Source organism: Salvelinus sp. IW2-2015, unplaced genomic scaffold (assembly GCF_002910315.2).
Source record: "Salvelinus sp. IW2-2015 unplaced genomic scaffold, ASM291031v2 Un_scaffold2525, whole genome shotgun sequence".
Taxonomy (NCBI): domain Eukaryota; kingdom Metazoa; phylum Chordata; class Actinopteri; order Salmoniformes; family Salmonidae; genus Salvelinus; species Salvelinus sp. IW2-2015.
This window is the reverse complement of record NW_019943839.1, coordinates 24,392-29,649: the sequence shown is the minus strand read 5'-3', so window position 1 is coordinate 29,649 and position 5,258 is coordinate 24,392.

The window sequence follows — 5,258 nt, the reverse complement described above, 5'->3', positions numbered from 1 at the left end:
GCATTAACCATATCATGGCTGTATAATGCATGTGTTAATTAGCTTATTTATGACTGTGTAAGAATGACCTCAACAAGGTTCAACATCCAGGCTCAAGTAAACAACAGGTGCTTCCAGTCCTCAACAAAAAACAGTGGTCAGCTACAGTGCATATAAGCACAGTCAGCAACAACAGACAGATGTTACACAATGCTCCTAACAGGGTCCTGCTCGTCTGCTGTGGTTTCCAACGCTGCTTGCCTGCAACCTGCCAGATAGAATGTGAAGGTTACTATACTGTACTACAGTGATCTAAAAGGACGTTATCTATAAACTTCCTGAGCTCTAAGACATGTGTTGCTCACAGTTTGTCTGATAAAAGACAGAACCATATATAGAGTTGATGACTTCAATTCATTCCATTTGTCTACTAAACGATTAAAATAAAGATCTTAGATATTACAGATAATCTTGTGCGGACTCACCTTTTTTCTTTTGAAGCTCGACACAACCAAAGATGACTAAAAGGGAAATGATTAGGAATACTGGAATGCAACAGCCCACGGGATGTCCTCTTGTCATCTGGAAGGTGAAACATGAAATTCCAGTTAGCATGTGTTTGGGACAGCATTTCCTCCAAAGAGAAAGACAAGGAATTTAACACCCTTCCTTTTTAATGCATTCAGTTTGAATAACATGTTGACATCATGTTCTGTTCCATCTATCCAATCATATCATCCATCAGTAGCTTCCTGAGGGGCTGGAAACTACCCAGAACTCAACACAACACTTGACTACAGTGGGATTTTAAAAGGGAGTGATCGTGATGCTTGGTAGTCAACATTAAACCAACTGGTGAGATAACATTACTAACAGCACTAATAGCATCACAACATTAGCCTCTTGGAACCAGCCTGAAATCGCTGCGTTCTGTTTTCAGGAAACAGAATGTCGCGCTATTGCACGATGATGTTGGTCACAAGGCTATCACAACATGCCCCTGGGGATGATGTAGCCTGTTAAATAGAACGCCAAATTCATGTATCCAAATGTAAATGTTATTATTAATATCATTGAATTTGGCATGCTGTTTATAGAGCTAGGATGATGTTTTCTCAATGTTGTTTTCAGGTTGAACCATTCTGACACGCTAAAAGAGTATGTGTTAGAAGTATATAATACGTCAACATCACGTACCCTCTTCAACCTCCCCTCTCCAGGGAGAATAGGAAGCAAGGACTCAGGTTCAGTGCTGGGGACTTTTTGCATTGTGGCTCTCACTTCAGATACACCTTTGAATAGATGAAACAGGGAATATTAGATCATATTGAGTTTATTTATTTTACCAGACAGATCAATTAAGAAGAGCTTTMAAAATATGTATCATGTTTTCATATATGGTTTGACACCAGCCAATGTCCCTTATTAATGCATGCAGAGTTCATGGTCATTCAAAAAAAAAAAGAATCCTGCCAGTGATGTAACAATGCCAATATGGTGATTTATACTTGCAGTTAGCTGGTGTTCTAAAGCATACTGTTTCTACTCCCCTAATAAACCCCATGATAAACCCTTTACACAACCATACTGTATTATTCAGATATATCACTCCTTAGCAAATGTCCTGCAGTAAAGGATGAATAAAGGATTATTCTATATTTGGCGAAGCACCAGATGTAAGGACCTTTATATTACCTGTATTGGTGGTTTAGCTTAAAACTGTATTAGTGAAGCATCTACAGTACATTCGTAAAGTACTCAAACCGCTTCCCTTTTTCCACATTCAGTTACGTKACAGACTTATTCTAAAATTGATTAAATAAATACMAATTCCTCAATCTACACACAATACCCCAYAATGACAAAGCAAAAACATGTTTAGACATTTTTGCAAATCTTWATTTTTTTTAAATCAATTTTARKCTGTAATGTAACAAAATGTGCAAMAAGTCAAGGGGTCTGAATACTTTCCGAATGTACTGAAGGTAYTACTTATGAAGTCTTTATGAATGCTCCATAAGAGGATACCAACAAAGAGAGAGATGGACCCGTTATCCTGGTGTACCCGAACAGGAAGTTTATCTTGTCAATGGCTTTATAGTGGGAGGGAGAGGGGTGTGTCTGAAAAGTTTATAACCCATGCTTCTTCACAGGGGCCGGGCACTGTGAGCAAGAGGAAAACTTATGAAAGCACAGATGCTCTCATTTTGGAAGCTAAAATTACATTTCATCTCTTTCACAAATAATGCTCATAATTTCAAAACATTTGGAATTAAACAACAATTCATGGTGGAATTCCAATTACCTCTGAGGGAGGACTTTCCACCAAGTAGAGTTTATGTCATTGCTATCATTGATGAGAATGTGTCAGAGGCAACCGAACTGAACATAATAACCTTAAGTAACCACCGCATATGTTCAGTTGGTCAGATTAGCCAGAATAATTAGTTCATAATCCCCCCCCACCTTCTGATGTTCCCAGAATCTCTATGTTAACCAAGGGGTTTTTCTTAATGTCACCATCAAGTATGGGAAAGAGAACGGCGGTGAGGGGAAAAAATAGGTATTATTATGACTGTCATTAAACCTAACCCCTTCACTGGCCAACGTCATGACTACACATTTGGAATCATGTAGTAACCAAAAAAGTGTTAAATCAATATATATTTATATTTAGGATCTTCAAAAGTAGCCACCCTTTGCCTTGACAGCTTTGCACACTCTTGGCATTCTCTCAACCAGCTTCATGAGTAGTCACCTGGAATGCATTTCATTTGACAAGTGTGCCTTGTTAAAAGTTCATTTGTGGAATTTCTTTCCTTCTTAATGCATTTTAGCCAATCAGTTTTGTGTGGACAAGGTAGGTGTGGTTTACAGATGATAGCCCTATTTGGTAAAATACCAAGTCCATTTTTATGGCAAGAACAGCTCAAATAAGCAAAGAAGAAATGACAGTCCATCATTATTTAAGACATGGAGGTCAATCAATCCAGAACATTTCAAAAACTTTAAAGTTTCTTCAAGTGCAGTCGCAAAAACCCTCAAGCACTATGATGAAACTGGCTCTAATGAGGACCGCCACAGGAAAGGAAACCCATAGATAAATTCATTAGAGTTACCAGCCTCAGAAATTGCAGCCCAAATAAATGCTTCACAGAGTTCAAGTAACAGACACATCTCAACATCAACTGTTCAGAGGAGACTGCATGCGTCACGCCTTCATGGTCAAATTGGCTGCAAAAGAAACCACTATAAAGGACACCAATAATAAGAAGAGACTTGCTTGGGCAAGAAACACTAGCAATGGACATTAGACCGGTGGAAATCTGTCCTTTGGTCTGATGAGTACAAATTTTGATTTGTGGTTCCAACCACCGTATCTTTGTGAGACGCAGAGTAGGTGAACGGATGATCTCTGAATGTGTGGTTCCACCGTGAAGCATGGAGGTGGAGGTGCTTTGCTGGTGACACTGTCTGTGATTTATTTAGAATTCAAGGCAACACTTAACCAGCATGCTACCACAGCATTCTGCAGCGTACGCCATCCCACTGGTTTGCGCTTAGTGAGACTATCATTTGTTTTCAACAGGACAATGACCAACACACCTCCAGGCTGTGTAAGGGCTATTTGACCAAGAAGGAGAGTGATGAGTGCTGCATCAGATGGCCTCACAATCACCCGACTCAACCCAATTGAGGTGGTTTGGGATGATTGGACTGCAGGAAAAGCAGCCAACAACTGCTCAGCATATGTGGGAACTCCTTCAAGACTGTTGGAAATAGCATTCCAGGTGAAGCTGGTTGAGAGAATGCCAAGAGTGTGCAAAGCGGTCAAAGGCAAATGGGTGGCTACTTTGAAAAATCTCAAATATATTTTGATTTGTTTAACACTTTGGTTACTACATGATTCCATATTGTGTTATTTCATCTTTATGTCTTCACTATTATTCTAAAATGTAGACACTAGTGAAAATAAAGAAAAACCCTTGATGAGTAGGTGTGTTAGACTTTTGACTGGTACTGTAGATTGACTGAAATGTATGCTATGCTATGTTCATCAAGTGTAGGCGTGTTTAGTTTTCTGGGGTGGAGCATTAGCAGCCAATTGGTTTGGAACTTGCTGTGGTTACAGTAGCCTTTCGATGCCTTTGATGGGTGGCCTCTAATTTGTAGTTTAGTTCGGCATAGAGCATGTGAACATCCAAATATTACGTCGAAATAAATACAATTTCCGCGTTTATTTTGTTGCTATGACGTCATTCAGCTTCAGCCTAACGTGAGCCACAAATAAGAACTAACAGTTCCTTCCTGTCATGTACATTACAGTAGATGTCACTTGTAATTGGCTACGGCCGGGAACCACTGGGGAACGAGGCTAATCTATACCCCATCAACAATAAGGGATTTCCAAAACATTCTTTCCCTTTCGTTGAATCTGACTCACTTCACGTGCAACTAACGAAGCAATATATTATGGTCCAACGTGAGAAAGAAAAACCATTCATTCCCCAGCTGAGAATGAATACTTTTCTCATTCTCTTATGCTTGCTCTCTGAAGGTAATTAAATTGTTTTCCATGGCTTCTGACTAGAGGGTTGATTCTGCTCATATAAGATGAGATATGTTAAGTAAACAACATTTCCCACGTTTGACAGGTAATTTATTATTTTGTATGTAGGCTAAACTTGTTTATTTATTTAACTGTTAACTTGCCTTCTTCCTTTTGTAGCGGTCTCTGTCAACTCGTAGCTAGAGGAGACACCAGGGTTGACTTCAATGGCGACGCATCATATACTGCACCCATGCGACCCGACAGGTGTTCTGCAAGTCACCTGGCAGAGGCTGTTCAAAGACGACTCGGTGGAGAATCTGGCCACCTACAGCAAGCGGTTTGGCGTAAATCATAGACCCGCACCGAGGCAAGGTGGTTTTCACGGAGGCATCTCTCTAACTCGACGTCCATTACCGTGAAGAATGTAACATGGGCGGACGAGCCTGCTATATTTGTTCCTTCAATGTTTACCCGAGTGGATCAAGACGCAAGCAGACGTGTCTTACGTTCAAGGTATTTAAGCACTGAATAATAACAGTTTTAGGGCTTCCCTCTATTGTTCTCTATTCAGTTGAAGTTATATTTTAATGTAAGTGATATTGTAACTCAAAATAATAATGTAAATCAGCAGGTACAAGCACACCTGGTCAACTAATTATCCAGCCCTTGATTAGACCTAGTTGAATCAGGTGTGCTGGTACTGGAATAGAAGTGAAAGTCACTGGGG